The 19,995-nt window shown below is 37.1% G+C and overlaps 1 protein-coding gene and 2 long non-coding RNA genes across 7 annotated transcripts in view; 2 read left to right on the top strand and 1 right to left on the bottom strand.

The window, feature by feature from the left end:
- The window catches only part of CAMSAP2 (calmodulin regulated spectrin associated protein family member 2), a 117,929-nt gene that overhangs the window by 58,132 nt on the left and 39,802 nt on the right, over positions 1–19,995 (bottom strand).
- The window catches only part of LOC144340890 (uncharacterized), a 37,927-nt gene that overhangs the window by 12,329 nt on the left and 5,603 nt on the right, over positions 1–19,995 (top strand). The window lies entirely within an intron of this gene.
- Positions 7,653–11,397, top strand: LOC144340892 (uncharacterized). The gene is made up of 2 exons (XR_013417433.1): positions 7,653–8,870; positions 9,045–11,397. It is a non-coding gene; the product is annotated as an uncharacterized LOC144340892 (long non-coding RNA).

Raw genomic sequence — 19,995 nt, 5'->3', positions numbered from 1 at the left:
AAAATTCAACATCCCTTCATGCTAAAAACTCTCAATAAACTAGGTACCGATGACAGATATCTCAAAATAATAAGAGCTATTTATGACAAACCCACAGCCAATACCATACTGAATGGGCAAAAGATGGAAGCATTCCCTTTGAAAACCGGCACAAGACAAGGATGCCCTCTCTCACCACTCCTATTCAACATAGTATTGGAAGTTTTGGCCAGGACAATCAGGCAAGAGAAAGAAATAAAGTGTATTCAAATAGGAAGAGAGGAAGTCAAATTGTCTCTGTTTGCAGATGACATGATTATATATTTAGAAAACCCCATCGTCTCAGCCCAACATCACCTTAAGCTGATGAGCAACTTCAGCAAAGTCTCATTACACAAAATCAATGTGCACAAATCACAAGCATTCCTATACACCACAATAAAAGACAAAGAGCCAGACCATGAGTGAACTCCCATTCACAATTGCTACAAAGAGAATAAAATACCTAGGAATACAACTTATAAGGGATGTAAAGGACCTCTTCAAGGAGAACTGCAAACCACTGCTCAAGGAAATAAGAGAGGACGCAAACAAGTGGAAAAACATTCCATGCTCATGGATAGGAAGAATCAATATTGTGAAAATGGCCATACTGCCCAAAGTAAGTTATAGATTCAATGCTATCCCCATCAAGCTACCATTGACTCTCTTCACAGAATTGGAAAAAACTATTTTAAATTTCATATGGAACTAAAAAAGAGCCCATATAGCCAAGACAATCCTAAGCAAAAAGAACAAAGCTCGACGCAATACACTACCTAACTTTATACTACAAGGCTACAGTAACCGAAACAGATATATAGACCAATGGAACAGAACAGAGGCCTCAGAAATAATGCCACACATCTACAACCATCTGATCTTTGACAAACCTGACAAAAACAAGCAATGGGGGAAAGGATTCCCTATTTAATAAATGGTGCTGGGAAAACTGGTTAGCCATACGCAGAAAACTGAAACTGTATCCCTTCCTTACACCTTATACAAAATTAACTCGATATGGATTTAGAGACTTAAACATAAGACCTAAAACCATAAAAACCCTAGAAGAAAACCTAGGCAATACCATTCAGGACATAGGCATGGGCAAAGACTTCATGACTAAAACACCAACAGCAATGGCAACAAAAGCCAAAATTGACAAATGAGATCTAATTAAACTAAAGAGCTTCTGCACAGCAAAAGAAACTATCATCAGAGTGAAGAGGCAACCTTCAGAATAGGAGAAAATTTCAGGAATCTATCCATCTGACAAAGGGCTAATATCCAGAATCTACAAGGAACTTAAACGAATTTACAACAAAAAAAAACAAACAACCCCATCAAAAAGTGGGCAAAGGATATGAACAGACACTTCTCAAAAGAAGACATTTATGCAGCCAACAAACATAAAAAAAAGCTCATCATCACTGGTCATTAGAGAAATGCAAATCAAAACCACAATGAGATACCATCTCAAGCCAGTCAGAATGGCAATCATTAAAAAGTCAGGAAACAACAGATGCTGGATAGGATGTGGAGAAATAGGAATGCTTTTACACTGTTGGTGGGAATGTAAATTAGTCCAACCATTATGGAAGAAAGTATGGTGATTCCTCAAGGATCTAGAATTAGAAATACCATTTGACCCAGCAATTCCATTACTGTGTATATACCCAAAGGATTATAAATCATCCTACTATAAAGACACATACACACGTATGTTTACTGCAGCACTATTCACAATAGCAAAGACTTGGAACCAACCCAAATGCCTATCAATGGTAGACTGGATAAAGAAAATGTGGCACATATATACCATGGAATACTATGCAGCCATAAAAAAGGATGAGTTCATGTCCTTTGCAGGGATATGGATGAAGCTGGAAACTATTCTCAACAAACTAACACAGGAACAGAAAACCAAACACTGCATGTTCTCACTCATAAGTGGGAGTTGAACAATGAGAACACATTGACACAGGGAGTGGAACATCACACACTGGGGCCTGTCAGCGGGTAGGGGGTTGGGGAGGAATAGCATTAGGAGAAATACCTAATGTAGATGACGGGTAGATGGGTGCAGCAAACCACCATGGCACGTGTATACCTATGTAACAAACCTGCACATTCTGCACATGTATCCCAGAACTTAAAGTATAATTAAAAACTAAATAACCTTCAGATATTTTACAATGTTCTTGCCTCTTAGTAGTATAGGGATTTTTTGGGATAAATTCTGTATAAAGCAGATTTCTGCAAATTGAATTAGGTTGGTTTTCATTTTGCAATTAGAGGAGTAAATATTTGACAGAAATACAGTTACTTCTGTTTTAAAAACACACATTTGTTTCCATGCAACTGGTATATTAGGGAACAATCTGAATTGCAGTTTGTTTACGCACAGCTTTGTTCACCAGAAATACTAGGTGAATGCAAAAAATCACACACAACTGTACTGAGACATGTAGAAATACATATATGCACACACATCTCAGATACCTACCACTTCCTTCGGTTCACCACGTGTAATATGAACTATACCCTCATCTTCCTCATCTGGTATTATAACTTTCTCTGGTGTTATCACTTTCTGTCCTATTTCAGACAGGACAATTCACAATAACTCATGTGCTGCAACCATTTTAATGCTACTTCCACAAGAAAACTTGAGGCTTTTTTCAAAGTGAAGTGCCATACATATAACAGTATGTATGTGTATTTTAAACATTAACACATGTAAAATTATACCACCATTTTTAATAGATTCCTATCATTTTAAAACAACATAACACTGCTCATACTAGCTTTTCTCATAAGTCCTGTGGTGTTTATTGCACAATTTTCCATAGTACAGTGATTTAAGGAACATATACATTACATTACAGCAGAACTGAATATATACTAAAAATCCAAAGAATCTAGAAACCTTTTATAAAACCACATATTGAGAGGAAATTTTTTTCTGGTAAAATAATAATACTGCTTAAATTGCAGTAATGAAAAAACACCTGACATGGCATCCAGACCAGAAAGAAAGAAGTTAATCTATCTCTATTTGCAATGACATCATCTTATGTATAAAAAATCCTAAGGAATCCTCTAAAACAATTAGAACCAGTAAAAGAGTTCACTAAGGTTGTAGGATACAAGATCAATATACAATAAGAAATTACATTTCTAAACACATATATTCACAATCAACAATCTGCAAATGAAATTAAGAAAACAATTCCATTTATGATAGCACCAAAAAGAATCAAATACTTTGCAATACATTTAAAAGAAGTGTAGAACTTATGCTCTGAAAACTACAAAACACTGTTGAAACAAATTAAAGATAAATAGAAAGGTATCCCATAGTGATGGATGGATGACTAGATACTGCCAGGATGGCAATACTTTCCTAAATTGGTATACAAAGTAATGTGATCTCTGTCAGAATCCCAGGTAGCTTCTTTATAGAAACGGACAAACTGATCCTAAAATTCATATTAAAACTCAAGGGACTCAAAATAGCCAAAGTAATCTTGAAAGGGAACAAAGTAGGAGGACTTATACTTCCTGATTTTAAAACTTACTACAAAGCAACAATAATCAAGACAATATAGTACTGGTATAAAAACAGAGATCAATGGAACTGAGAGTCCAGAAATAAACCCATGTGTCTATGGTCAATTGATTTTTTAAAAACACAGGTCAGGAATAAACACTGAACAGCAAATATTTAAGTAGTAACCTACAAGAGGATTATGGCATTGTTGTTCCAGACATACTGCTGTTATATCCAATCTGTATGAAACATAGTCAGGACCAAAGGTGTCACTGCTGCTCTGCTATACCCATGGAACTATCCATGTGGCAGTCCTGGCAAGAGGGGTGATTTTCATGAGATTCAAAATACCTCTCTGAAGAGTTTCAAAAATCTTAACAATATGACATATGCTTAAACAACTGATCGTACAAAACTGCTATTTTTATTTTATTTGGACCTCCCTATTTAGATATGTCAATGAAGTGTACAGAGCAAGTCAAAAAAGTATAATGACTAGCATGCGACTATCAGCACAATGATACTGATTTAGCTGCTATTAATTCTGCCCAAAATTTTAGGAAGCAAGTATTACAGATAAGGAAGTAGTTGAGAGTTCTCTTTCATCTGTTTATATACAAGTAGATGAGCATCTGGTTTACATCTTGTCATTTACATTCGGTGAATTTAATCATCACACCACCCAATGAAGAAGTGTTTCCAAGATAATGTTAAAACAAGCTGATATTAAGCTTTATTGCAAATTTAATATAAACAATAAAGAGTACAGTCCAAATATCTATTAAAATGCAAGACACCAACAAATGAAACATATGTCTCCTGAGCAGATTCATCGACTTCCTCTGGACTATATGTAGCTTCGAATGGCAAATTGAGGGCATTTAAATGTGGCTCTACTGGATGGACACATACAGGAATGGCATACTAGTAGTCAAATGAATATAGTAAACAAAGGAAACAGTTTAGAGCAGTCGTTCCAAATATGGATGATCATCAAAAAGATCATAAATTCCCTGGCCTCAAACCTTAGAGACTGACTCATTAGATCTCTAGAGAGGGGCCCAAGAATAGCATACTATCATGAATCTTGCTTTCACAGTCCTTCTCAGCTACAAGTGATTAACCTTTCTACAGGACATTGCCAATCACATCACTCTACAGTCAAAAGCCTTCAGTGACTTCCCAGGGCCTACCCAACAAGTCCAAGATTATTAAAATAATATTAAAATTCTTCAAGATCTTAAAATAATCACTCTTTTCAGGTCTTCTGCTACTTCCCCACATAAATCCTATAGTCTAGCAGCATAGGTTAGCAAAGACCATTTAAGCAAAGCACCTAGGTTTAATCCCAACTCTGCCACTTACTAACTAGGTGATCTTTGGCAAATTCCTTAATTTCTCTGTGCTTCAATACCTCAACTATAAAATGGAGTGACAATAATAGTACAATGCATTTCATGCTCTAAAAATAACATGGTTTATGTCAAGAATAGGGTTAGGATGAATCACTCAGAAGCCACACAACTTTATAACCAGGAGGCAATGAGGACTGCCCAAGCAGACTGATCAACATGGCTGGGGGTTACACAATACATACTGAAAAACACACAAAACTACAATGTGGAAATGTGGATGGGACTCTAAGTAGAGCATGGATGGTGAATGCTGCTGGTGAATCCAGACAGACATGGATCTCAGCCAGCAGAGCCAGATTAAGGCAGGCACAGGTGGCAATACAACTTGACCCTAGCCAAGAACTGCATTGTGTTGGGAATGCATACCTCTGGGAAGGGGCCCTGTGGCAGATGCTCATTTTAAGATTCAAATATGGAAGAATCCTATGGAGATATCAGTAAGAACTCATGATTACATATTTCTCCTGGCACTGTCATGAGTTAAGGACCTAGCAGTAACACCAAAGCAGCAACAATAAATGCATCTATCCCCAGATCACGGTTTCTAAATAACATTCCCCATTAATATAAACCCAAGGCTTCACAGAAAATGGCTGGTTCCAGGTCAGAGATAGGGAAAGAAGAGAGTCTGGAATATTTGGTTACGCCAAACTCGCCGATTTGCAGGGCCTATTGTACTTACTGAAAAAACTGTCTATAAAGTGGGTATGTTGTTCAAGGGTCAACTGTATGGCAAAATGTTTCTTATCTTAGTTTTTAAACTTTTGGCAAAATTAAGAATAGAAGAAAATATAACTTAGAGGCAAACAAAGCTCGTATTTTTTTCCACAGAAATCAGTAAGCACATCTTATACATGCATCATTATATGTGTTATAGCTAAGTCAGCTAATGTCTGAAGATGAATTTACAGATCTCAATATTCTTGTCCCACAAAACTATGTTTACAAGTAAGCTTTGGATAATATCTGGGTTAAAAAGGAGCTGTTACTACATCCACAGAATAAGTTGTTTCTGCTTACCTTTTTAATTCCTAGGTTAACTGGGGGTGGCTTTCCTCCCAAGCCTTACCTCATAAAGAATGCACTTCAAAATGTTTGTTTGTTTAATAAACACATCATGAGGTGGGTATAAGAAAGTATACAACCTTAATGTAGTGTTAATTAAACAATGTTTGCAAGTCCAGTTGCTACAATTAGTTACAGAAACTGAAGAGGGATCAATAAGCCAAAAAGCAATAAAAGATGAAAATCAAGAAAAATCGCCTTAAGAATAAAATGCCTTCAAGTGGGTTTTCAAGGCAAATATAAGCCACTTTAATTATACCATAAATATGCAGAGCAACAGGATGCAAGTGTTTTAAGCTCAGAATACTGTCCTACCATCGGTAATATCCAAACAAGGCAGATTTCTTTGTAGCAACCCTTCCAAAATCAAATCTACTCTTAAGAAATTTTACGATCTAAAGTGAAAAATAATTGCATTTCTTTTAGTTGTTACTATTTTGTTTTCCCATATATAAGTAAGCATTTTTCCTAGTAACTCAGTTATACATGTTATTTTAATTAACATATATACTAATATCCATTTTAAAAAACACCCTAGAAATAGAAGTAGGGCAATAAAAATCAACGATGATTTGCTAACATTTACTGATCTTTCTTATAGCTCAAGCACATTAGATACTTCACAGCCACTATTGTATTTAATCCTCACACCTATTTATAAGGGAGATAATATTATCATTGCTTACTACAGATGAGAAAAACTGAAGCTCAGAGAGTTTTAGAACTGTTATAAAGTCAAACAGCTGATAACTATTGGGGTTTCAATACAGGTCTGTCCCGCTATAGGCATAATGTACTCGATCACTCCATACTTTCTCACTACCAGTGAGAAATGACACTGAAACCACTTCTGCTCCAAATGATAGCATTTTCTTTTATCTTAAAAATTCATTCCTCATACATCTTTTTATCAAACTTTTTATTTTTAGCTCATTGTAGGTTCACACACAATTGTGAGAAAGAACACAGAAACATCCCACTTACCATATACCCAGTTTCCTCCAATGGTAACACCTTGCAAAACAATAGTACAATATCACAATGAGGATACTGATATGGATACAATTAAGCCACAAAACACTACAACACAGGATCCTTCATGTTGCCCTTTCCCAGTCACACCTACTTCTCCCCAACCCCTGGCAATCACTAATCTGTTTTCCATTTCTATAATGTTATCATTTCAAGAATGTTTATATAAACGGGATTTATACAGTATGTAACTTTTGGGGACTTTCTTTTCTCCCCCCAAGACAGAGTCTCTTGCTTTGCCACCCAGGCTGGAGTGCAGTGCCACGATCTCAGCTCACTGCAACCTCCTCCTACCGAGTTCAAGCAATTCCCCTCCCTCAGCTTCCCAAGTAGCTGGGAGTACAGGCGCCCGCCACCGCACCTGGCTAATTTTTATATTTTTAGTAGAGACAGGGTTTCACCATGTTGTCCAGGCTGGTCTCAAACTCCTGATCTCGTGATCTGCCTGCCTCGGCCTCCCAAAGTGCTGGGATTACAGGCTTGAGCAACCACGCCCGGCTGGGATTGGCTTTTTTAAACTTAGCATGTCTATGTATATTCATAGAAGCTCTTATATGTATCAATAGTTCATTTCTTTTTATTGCTGAGTAGTATTCCAGTAAACTACTTAAGATGACAATTGTTTCAGATTATGAAACATAAACACTTTTGTAAATGTAAATACATCAGCTTGACATACACATTGAACATTCAACAAAATTATCTCATTAATGTTTTTGGGATTACCAAATATATTAAATTGAAGTACTAAATCTTTTACTATCATAGGAGGCCTAAGTTTCCCAATTTAACCTACCTTTCTTATGAATGTTTAAAGTTCTAAGGAAATTAAAGTTCATATTCTTAAAAAGAAGAACTCAGGTCATATGGCATAGTTAAATAAAAAAATTATTTTGGGTCAGTATTTTTTTTTTTTTTGAGACAGGGTCTTGCTTTGTCATTCAGGGTGGAGTGCAATGGCATGTTCTTGGCTCACTGCAACCTCTGCCTCCTGGGTTCAAGCAGTTCTCCTGTCTCAGCCTCCTGAGTAACTGAGTTTACAGGCACGTGCCACCACATCCGGCTAATTTTTGTATTTTTAGTGGCGACAGGGCTTCACCATATTGGCCTTTCCGAGTATTAATTTAATTTTTAACATATCTAGCTCACACAAAAAGTAAATCACTAAGAGGGCCTTAAAGGAAAAGAGTAGTAACCACAGGCACTAACTGCAACAGAATACATCTTTGAAAGGGACCACAGGAATAAGACTGTTAATATAACAGATTTTCCTGTTCTCAACTTCCAGTGATATCTCAAGCTATCCAACTAAAGCATAAAAAGAAAAAAAGCCTTAAAAAAAATGAACAGAGCCTCAGAGCCTCATCAGTGACCTGTGTGTGAGACAACAGCAAGCAGTTATATAAATGGAGTTTTAAAAACATGGTGGGAGATAATATTCAGAGAAATAATGTCTGAAATTTTTCCAATTTTGATGAAAGCTATAAACTCATGGATATGAGTAGCTTTAAAAATCCCCAACAGGGTAAACAGAAAGAAAAATCCATTAAGGCACACCATAACCAAATTCCAAAAGAAAGAAAGAAATCTTAAAAGTAGCTGAAGAAAATCAAATTACACATTACATACAGAGGAACACTGATAACATCTGACTTCTCTCAGAAACAATGCAAACCAGAAGACACAGAATGCATCTTACCCAGCAAAAATATCCTACAAAAATGGAGGTAAAGGCTGGGTGTGGCGGCTCACGCCTGTAATCCTAGAACTTTGGGAGGCTGAGGCAGGTGGATCACCTGAGGTCAGGGGTTCATGACCAGCCTGACCAACATGGTGAAACCCCGTCCCTACTAAAAATGCAAAAATTAGCCAGGCATGGTGGTGCATGTGTGCCTGTAATCTCAGCTACTCGGGAAGCTGAGGCTGGAGAATCCCTTGAACCTGGGAGGCAGAGGTTACAGGGAACCAAGACGGTGCCATTGCACTTCAGCCTGGGCAACAAGAGTGAAACTCCATCTCAAAAAAAGGAGATAAAATAAAGATAACCTTTCTCAATGTTTATTGATCTAAAGATGTCATCAGCAAATGTGCACTACAAAAAAATGTAAAAGAAGGAAGACCTTAATTTCTGGTCTGCAGGTAAAAACCTTAGAAGTCACTCTATTTTAACAACAAGCACAAAACTGAACAGAATGAAATATCAACTATTCTAAGTAGATCTGAAAGAGAGGTGAGAACACAGGGGAAACCACTGGCCCAAAGGATGGAGAGACAGACAGGCAAAGAGAAGTCACAGCTTACCAGAGTAAAGACTCACAAACAGAAACAGCCAGGGGAACCAGTGCTGGAGAAGGAAAACTGAACTGTAACTGATGAATTGCTACAGGTTCAGAGTAAACAAGTCTGAGAGTTAAAACTCCAAGGGGATCAAGTTATAGGGGGCTTTACCTTCAAGAGCTCAACCAGGCTCTAGCTTGAACAGGTTCTCACAGTAAATATCAGAAACTGTCGCCTACCCCTCCCCCTGGCCCCGCTGCCCCCATGGTTCCAGTGGGAGGGGAGAGAGAATTTCAAAATATACTAGAGCACTCCATTCTTCTTAATAAGGCCTGCCCTCAGAATAAACTAGGTTAAACCAGAGCTCACCCTGTTAAGGTACTATCAAAGCCTAACTGACCTGGCAGAGGGAAACATTCAAATCCTGTCCCCTCTAGCCTTCCTGTCCCACCTAAAGGGGGAGAAAAAAAACCTGAGAAACATTTATGAAGTCCACAGTCCAGAGGCACAGACTCACTGAAGACTGAGACCCTAATTATAGGACTATAGAATGCTTCTCCTCTACCCCACACCTTACCACCATATTATAGCAAGGCTGCAGTTAACATACAAAAGCCAATCACATTCCTATATACCAACAACAAACAAGTGGTATTTGAAATTAAAAACAAAATACCATTTTCATTAGCACCCCCAAATTATAAATACTAACTATAAATCTAAAAAACTGCATAAGATCTATGTGAGGAAAACTATAAAACTGATTAACAAAATGAAAGAACTAAATAAATGGAGAGAGATTCCATGTTCATGGATAAAAAGACTCAATATCATCAAGATATCTGTTTTTCCCAACTTGATCTACAGATTCAACTCTATCCCAATAAAAATTCCAGTAGGTTATTTTGTAGATATTAATGAATTGATCTGAAGTTTACATGGAGAGGCAAAACACCTAGAATAGCAAATAATATTGAAGAAGAAGAATAAAATTAGAGGACTGATGCTACCCACCTTCAAAGCTTACTACAGAGATTCAGTAATCAAGACAGTGTGGTACTGACAAAAGAACACATAGATCACTGGAACAGAATAGAGAGCCCAGATATAGACGCGCATTAACAAAGTCAACTGATCTCTGACAAAGAAGCAAATAAGGCAATGAACTGGAGAAACACAGTCTTTTTAACAAATGGTGCTAGAACAACCAGACATCCACATGCAAAAAGAAAAAATTACTCTAGACACAGACTTTGCACCCTTCATAAAAATTAACTCAAAATGGATCACAGACCTAAATGTACAACAAAACTATAAAACTTCTAGAAGATAACAGAAGAAAATCTAGATAATATTGAGTTTGGCAATGACTTCTTAGATACAAAACCAAATGCACAATCCATGAAAAAATAATTGATAAGCTGGACTTTATTAAAAAAAAATTTTTGTACCACTAAAGGGTGTCAAGAGAATGAAAACATAAGCCACAGACTGGGAGAAAACAATTGCAAAAGATATCTCTGATGAAGGACTGTTACCCAAAACATACAAAAAACTCTTAAAACTCAACAAGAAAACAACCCAATTAAAAAATAGGTCAACAACCTTAACAAACACCTCACCAAAGAAGATATAAAGATGGCAAGTAGGCATATGAAAAGATGTTCTGGCCCAGCGCAGTGGCTTACGACTGTATTTCCAGCACTTTAGGAGGCTGAAGCGGGCAGATCACCTGAGGTCGGGAGTTCAAGAACAGCCTGGCCAACATAGTGAAACTCCGTCTCTACTTAAAAAAATACAAAACTCAGCCAGGTATGGTGGCAGGCACCTGTAATCCCAGCTACTCAAGTAGCTGAGGCAAGAGAATCACTTGAACCTGGGAGGTGGAGGTTGCAGTGAGCCGAGATTGTGCCATTGTACTACAGCCTGGGCAACAGGGTGAGACTCTGTCAAGAATGAAAGAATAAGGCAGAAAGAAAGAAAAGAAAAGAAAAGAAAAGAAAAGAAAAGAAGACGGAAAGAAGGAAAGAAAAGAAAGAAGAAGGAAAGAAGGAAAGAAAAAGAAAGAAAGAAAGGAAAGAAAGAGAAAAGAAAGAAAGAAAGAAAAGGAAAGAAAGAAAGAAAGAAAGAAAGAAAGAGAGAAAGAAGGAAAGAAAGAAAGAAAGAAAGAGAAGAGAAAAGAAAAGAAAAGAAAGAAAAGATGTTCTAACTCATATATTATCAGGGAAATGGAAATTAAAACCTATTAGAATGTTCAAATCCACAACACTGACAACACCAAATACTGCACTGGAAAGTTCCTGTGGAACAACAGGAACAAACTTTGTTCCACAGGAACTTTCATTCACTGCTAGTGGGAATCCAAAATGATACAGCCACTTTGGAAGAGAGTTTGGTGGTTTCTTACAAAACTAAACATATTATTACTCTATGATCCAGCAATCACACTCCATGGTATATACCTATAGGAATTCAAAACTTACGTCCACATAAAAACCTTAACACAGATGATTATGTAAGCTTTATTCATAACTGCCAAAACTTGGAAGCAACCAAGATATTCTTCAGTTGATACATGAATTTTTTAAATTGTAGCACATTCAGACAACAAAATATTACTCAGTGCTAAAAAGATGTGAGCAATCAAGTCATAAAAATACATGGGAGGAAACTTAAATGCACATTATTAAATAAAAGCAGCCAATGTGAAAAGGCTACATTATTTATTATTCCAACTACAGGAATACTTTGGATATATTGCAGATTCCATCCCATTCCACTGCAATAAAGCAAGTAGCATAATAAACCAAGTCACACAATTTTTATAATATCCCCAGGCATATAAAAGTTATGCTTATACTATAATCTATTAAGAGTGCAATATCATTATGTCTAAAAAAACCAATGAACCTAACTTAATTTAAAAATATTATATTGCTAAAAAATGCTAACAATCACCCAAGCATTCAATGAAATGCAGTATTTTTGCTGGCAGAGGGTTTTGATTCCATGTTGATCGATCAGAGTGGTGACTGCTGAAGGATGGGATGACTGTGGCAATTTCTTAAGATAAGACAACAAAACTTGCTGTGCTGATTGGCTCTTCTTTCACCAAAAATTTCTCTATAATATGTGATGCTGTTTGATAGCACTTTACCCACAATAGAACTTCTTTCAAATGTGGAGTCAGTCCTATCAAACTCTGCTGCTGCTTCACCAACTAACTTGATATATAATATTCTAAATCCATTGTTTGCTGTCATTTCAACAATGTTCACAGCATCCCCACCAGGAATAGATCCATCTCAAGAAACCACTTCGCTCATCTATTCAAGTCTGATAATAACATTACAGCAATTCAGTCCTATCTTCAGGCTTCACTTCCAATTATAGTTCTCTTCCTATTTCCACCACATCTGTAGATACTTCTGCCACTGAAGTACTGAACCCCTTAAAGTCATCCCTGAAAGCTGCAATCAACTTCTTCCCAACTCCTGTTCATGTTGATATTTTGATCTCCTCGCACGAATCATGAATGGCATCTAGAATGGTAAATCCTTTTCAGAAGGTTTTAAATTTACTTTGCCCAGATCCAACAGAGGAATCACTCTCTATAGCACATACATACTTAGAAAATGTTATTTCTTAAACAAAAAGACTTGAAACTCAAAATTACTCCCTGATCCATGGGCCGCAGAACAGAAGCTGCATTAGCAGGCATGAAAACATTCATGGCCTTGTCCCTCTCCATCACAGCTCTTGGGTGACCAGGTGCATTGTCAATGAGCAGTAATATTTTGAAAGGAATTTTTTTTTTTCCCCTGAGTAGGTCTCAACAATGGGCTTAAAATATCCAGTAAACCATGCTATAAACAGATGTGCTGTCATCCAGGCTTTGTTGTTCTACTTATACAGCACAGGCAGAGTCAATGTAGCATAGATCTTAAGTGCCCTAGGATTTTAAGAATGGCAAACAAGTACTGGCTTCAATCTAAAGTCACCAGCTACATTAGCCCACATATCCCATAACAAAACAGTCAACCTGTCCTTTGAAGCACTGAAGCCAGTCACTGATTTCTCTTCTCTAGCTATGAAAGTCCTACATGGCATCTTCTTCTAAAGGAAGGCTATTTCATCTACATTGAAAATCTGTTGCTTAGGCTGGGTGCAGTGGCTCATGCCTGTAATCCCAGCACTTTAAAAGGTCGAGGTGGGCGGATCACCTGAGGTCGAGTTTGAGAACAGCCTGGCCAACATGGCAAAACCTCGTCTCTACTAAAAATACAAACATTAGCCGGGCATGGTGGTGGGCGCCTATAATTCCAGCTACTCAGGAGGCTGAGGCAGGAGAAACACTTGAACCCAGGAGGTGGAGGCTGCGGTGAGCTATGATTGAGCCACTGCACTCCAGCCTGGGAGACAGAGCAAGACTCCATCTCAAAAAAAAAAGAAAAGAAAAGAAAAGAAAACAATTTATGGCTTTAAGTGCTTATATCAGAAAAGAAGAAAGCTTTAAAATTAATGACCTAAGAGTACATCTTAAGAAGCTAGATTTTTTTTAAAAGCCAAAATAAGAAAAAGAAAAATAATAAAGAGCAGAAATCAATGAAACAGAAAACAAGCAAAAGTTAGTTTAAAAAACTGAAACAAAGAGCTGGTTTTTAGAAAAGATTAACAGAATTGATAAACCTCCATACATATTAATAACACCAGGAAAGAAAAAAGGGATATCACTACAGGTTCTATAGATATTAAAAAAGATAACAAGGGAGTATTATAAACAATTTAATGCCAATAAATTGACATATTTAGATGAAATGGATAAATGTCTTAAAAGACATAAAATAACCAAAATTGGCCAGGCGCAGTGGTTCACGCCTGTAATCTCAGCACTTTGGGAGACCAAGGCGGGCGGATCATTTGAGGTCAGGAGTTTGAGACCAGCCTGATCAACATAGTGAAGCCCCAAAAATACAAAAAATTAGCCAGGCATAGTGGCGCATGCCTGTAATCTCAGCTACTTGGGAAGCTGAGGCACAAGAATCACTTGAACCTGGGAGGCAGAGGTTGCAGTGAGCCAAGATCATAACACTGCACTCCAGCCCGGACGACAGAGCAAGACTCTGTCTCAAAAAAAAAAGAAAACGTAGGCCAGGTGCGTGGCTCACACCTATAATCCCAGCACTTTGGGAGGCCGAGGCAGGTGGATTGTTTGAGGTCAGGAGTTCGAGAACAGCCTGGCAAACATGGTGAAACTCCATCTCTACTAAAAATACAAAAATTACCCAGGTGTCGTGGGGGGGCATCTGTAATCCCAGCTACTTGGAAGGCTGAGATAGGAGAATTGCTTGAACCCGGGAGGCAGAGGTTGCAGTGAGCCAAGATCACGCCACTGCACTCTAGCCTGGGTGACACACCGAGACTCCGCCTCAAAAAAAAGAAAGAAGCCAGGCGCGGTGGCTCACGCCTGTAATCCCAGCACTTTGGGAGGCCGAGACGGGCGGATCACGAGGTCAGGAGATCGAGACCATCCTGGCTAACACGGTGAAACCCCCTCTACTAAAAAATACAAAAAACTAGCCGGGTGAGGTGGCAGGCGCCTATAGTCCCAGCTACGCGGGAGGCTGAGGCAGGAGAATGGCGTGAACCCGGGAGGCGGAGCTTGCAGTGAGCTGAGATCCGGCCACTGCACTCCAGCCTGGGTGACAGAGCGAGACTCCGTCTCAAAAAAAAAAAAAAAAAAAAAAAAAAAAAAGAAAGAAAACAACAAGCCCTGGTAGCGAAGCTAGTGAATTCTACCCAACATTTAAGGAAGAAATTACAGAAATCTTAAGTCTTTCAGAAAACAGTGGAGTAGGGAACAGTTTGCAACTCATTATATAAAGACAGTATTACCCTGATGCTAACACAAGACAAAGAAATTAAAAGAAAAGAAAAATATATCTCACGAACATGGCTATAAACACCCTTGAGAAAATATTAACAAATTAAATATAAAATATAAAATATTTAATATTAAATATTTTAAAAATACAAAATATATATTATATATTATTATATATAACAATATATTACATATAATAATATATAATAATGTATTTTATATATTGTAATTATAATAATATAACAAACAATATTTAAAAATATAAAAGAGAGAATTTATCGTGACCAACTGAGTTTAACTCCAAGAACTGAAGACTAGTTTAATATTTGAAAATCAATGTAACTCACTATTAACAGGATAAATGAGAAAAGCCATATGATTACCTTAAGAGACGCAGAAAAAGCATTTGAAAAATACAGCACTTATTCATGATTTTAAAAACAGAAACACACATATATTTCTTAGCAAACTTGGAACAGAAAGGAACTCCCTTAACCTGAAAAAGAATTATCTTCAAAAATCCTACAGATAATATCACATTTAACAACGGGAACTCAACAGATTCCTGGTAAGATGAGGAATAAGACAAAAATGTCTGGTCTCACCACTTTTACTCAACATTATCTGTTAGTGTTTGGCGGTGCAATAAGAAGCAGGGAGCAGACCACATATAGTGGAAAGGAAGAAGTAAAACTGTGTTTATTCACACACAACATGATTGTTTATGTTGAGAGTTCTGACAAATCCACAAAAACATACTAGGAATAAATGTATAAGGTCACAAGATAAAAAAAAAAAAAACGTTCAAAATTCAATTGTATTCTATATATTAGCAATAAATGATTTAAGAATTAAATCTGAAATGCAATTCCATTTATAATCAAAATCCAAAATATGACAGATTCAACAAAGTACATATGAATCTCATATGCTAAAAACTATAAAACATTGCTGAAATAAAGAATACTTAAATGAGAAACCATGTTTTCATTGGAAGACACAAATTGTTAAACTATCAATTCTTCCCAAAATGGTCTATAGATTCAGCACAATTCCAATCTAAATCCTAGCAAGCTTTTTTAAATAGAAATTGACAAGTTGATTCTAAAATTTTTACGGAAATGCAAAGAACCTAGAATAACTAAAACAATTTGGATAAAAAACAACAAAGTTGATGGCTTACACTAAAAAGTTTCAAGACTTAGTATGAAACTACATTAGTCAAGACTGTGTGACACGGCCTAATAGACATCTAAATCAATGGAAGCGACACAGGTGTCAACGTCAGGCAATGGGGAGACAACAGTCTTCAATAAATACTATTGGAACAACCAGATAATCTTGTTTAAAAAAAAAAGGAGGGGTAAAATGAACCTCGACCACAATATACAAAAAAATTGATCCAAAATAAATCATAGTCCTAAATGAAAAAGCTAAAACTATAAACTTCAAGAAGAAAACACAGGGGAAAAAAATCTTTACAACCATAATATAGGCAAGGAAATATTTCTTAGGACAAAAAAGCACTAACTATAGAAGAAAAAAATTGTAAACTGGTCTTCATCAAAATTTAAAATTCCTTGAAAGACACCACACAGAAAACGAAACACAGGCTGGGCATGGTGGTCATAACTGTCATTTCGGCACTTTGGGAGGCCAAGGCAGGAGGACTACTTGAACCTAGGCATTCAAAACTATCTGGGCAACACAGTGAGACCCTGTTTCTACAATTTTTTTTTTTTTTTAATTAGCCAGGTTTGGTGGCAATCGCCTGTAGTCCCAGCTACTTAGGAGGCTGCAGAGGGAGGACTGATTGAGGGTAGGAAGTCGAGGCTGCAGTGAGCCATGATCTTGCCACTGCACTCCAGCCTGGACAACAGAGTAAGGCCTTGTCTCAAAAACAGAAAAGAAAAGAAAATCGGAACCACAGACTAGGAGAAAGTATCTGTAATGCATGTATTTGTCAAAGGACTTGTATTCAGTATAAAGAACTCCTACAGTAATAAGAAAATAAAAACCCCAATAAGAAATTGAGAAAAAGATTTGAACAGACATTTCATAAAAGATGTATGAATGACCAGTAAGCATACAAAAAACATTAAATTCTACTAGTCCTCAGGGAAACGCAAAATAAAACCACAAGGAGAATCTAATTCACACTAGAATGTCTACAATTAAAAAGACTGACAATACTAAAAGTATTGGCAAGGAAGTGGAGCAACTGGAACCCTCATATATTGCTGGTGGTGAAATAGAAAGTACAACCACTTTGGATAACTGCTTGATAGCTTAATAGTCAAACATACATATGGCCCACAACAGAAATGAAAATAAGGTCAGGTGTAGTGGCTTAGGCCTATAATCCAGTATTTTGGGAGGCCAAGGCAGGCAAATCGCTTGATTCCAAGAGTTCCAGACCAGGATGGGCAACATAGTGAAACCCTATCTCTACAAAAAATTAGCTGGGAGTGGTAGTGCATGCCACTTGGGAGGCTGAGGTGGGAGGATCACCTGAGCCCAGGAGGTTGAGCCCGTGATCAAGCCACTGCCACTGTTACTCTAGCCTGGATAATAGAGTGAGACCCTATCTCAAAAAAAAAAGAAAAAAGGAGAGCGAGAGAGAAATGAAAATACATGTCTAAATGCAAATCATAGCTGCTTTATTTCTAACACACCAAAACTAGAAACAGCATCAAAGTCCATTAGCAGGTAAATGAATAAGCAAATTGTGGTATTCACAGAACGGAATATTCAGCAATAAAAAGGAATAAACTACACATAGCAACATAGATAAATCTCAAAAATATGAGCAAAAGAATCTAGTAAAAAAAGAGTTCGCGCAGTTTGCTTTCAACTATATGAAATTCTAGAACAGGCAAAAATTAATCTACAAAGACAGAACTGAGACTAATGGATGCCTGAAGTGGGGTGGGGCTGCAGGGCTGACTGCAAAAAGAAACAAGGAAATTCTGGGGGTGATTATGTTCTCTGTCTCAACTGCAGTGGTATTTACAAGAGTGCATACCTTTGTCAAAACTGTTCAAACTACTTTAAATGGGTACATTTTATGTAAATTATGCCTTCATAAAGTTGAGTTTTTAAAAAGAAAGTTCTGACCTTAGGACATCAATGGACTTCACTCAGCCTCATCTTCTTCATCTGTTAAATGTGGGATAATACTTCATTTCTTACCACACAGGGCATCAAATGAGATGTATATCAAACTGCTCTAAAAATTTCCCAGTGCTCTAAAGATTTTTAGTGTTTTTATTACTTAAGGCATTATACAGTCACTGTACGGCTATCAGATTAGCCTACAGAATCATTTTATTACAATAATGAATAAAATCTGAAGATAATCGTCAAACTTCATTTGAATGATTTATTTTTATGTTTCTCTCCCAAAATGTTGTATCAATTAATACTTAAAGGAAATAAATTAGGAGATTTCTTCATGTGCCTGGCTCACTAATAATGGAGTTGCCAATGAGCAATCAAAGACATGTAAGCAGGAAAAAAACAGTAACTATCAAGAGTATACATGATGTAATCATGAGATTACAGGCACTGGTTCACACCTGTAATCCTATTAATTTGGGAGGCTGAAGCAGGAAGATCGCTTGAGCCCAAGAGTTTGAAACCAGCCAGGGCAACATGGCAAAACCCTGTCTCTATAAAAAATACAAAAAAAATAAGCCAGGTATAGTGAGCACGCCTATAATCCCAGCCACTTGGGAGGCTGAGGTAGGAGGATCACCTGAGCCCGGGAGGTTGAGGATACAGGGAGCCGAGATGATGCCACTGCACTTCAAGCTGAGCGACAGAGTGAGACCCTGTCTCAAACAACAACAGCAGCAACAACAACAACAGTATACAACATCGGCTTTATGAAAAAACCCACTAAAGTAGATGATTATATTCAATAAATCAAGATTTAAGTACAGAACATATGTATTTTTCAAATGTCCTAACCATAGTGATCTGAGCAAACTTGTTTTTATGATAATTTATATAAGGCAGATCAGGCCTGTCCACCACCACTGAACATAATTGCTGCTACCCTATGCCAACAATATAAAAATGATAGCTATGTTCCTTCATTTGCTAACCAATAAAGACATTCCTAGTATATTTTAAACAGTCACATATGCCATACTTCAAAGTATGTTTGTGTTTTACAGCTTTCCAGATTTGAAAGTTTTCCAGGCATATTTGGTCCTGAGCCAAAAACTGTGCTTCAAATCTAAAAATCTAAAACAAGTTACATTAAATTCACTGAAATATACTTTATCATATAAAAATAACCATCAGTAAAAGCTCCAACTAACACTCAAAAAATCCCCTGAAAAAAAGTTTGTCAGCACATTTCTTTCAGCTGGGTGTGTATAAAAAAATGTGCCTCATGGCACTCGTTTTATTAGAAGAAAATGAAACTGAACCACACAAGTTTTGACATAATCGTAACTGTTCCCCAATTTACCTCTACCACTCAGTCAGGCTTTTCACTTCCCAAGCACTATGTATGAGAAAGAGAAAAGAAAAAGTCACCCCTCGTTAAGTAGCCATCCCAGGTTTTTATAAACTACAAAGACAACTGTTGGGAAACAGCAGGGGGTTTCCCAAGATTTGAACGTAAATATCTATGGCAGATACTCAAACCGCACAGTAAGAAGTATGAACACCTTTCCTCCAACCTACCAAGTATCTAGAAGTCACCCATTTCCAGACCAATGCTGCTGGCAAGCAATTAC

This window comes from Macaca mulatta, chromosome 1, assembly GCF_049350105.2.
Source record: "Macaca mulatta isolate MMU2019108-1 chromosome 1, T2T-MMU8v2.0, whole genome shotgun sequence".
In the NCBI taxonomy this organism is placed as follows: Eukaryota; Metazoa; Chordata; class Mammalia; order Primates; family Cercopithecidae; genus Macaca; species Macaca mulatta.
Note: the sequence above shows the minus strand (reverse complement) of the source record. Positions and strands in the feature narration are given on the sequence as shown.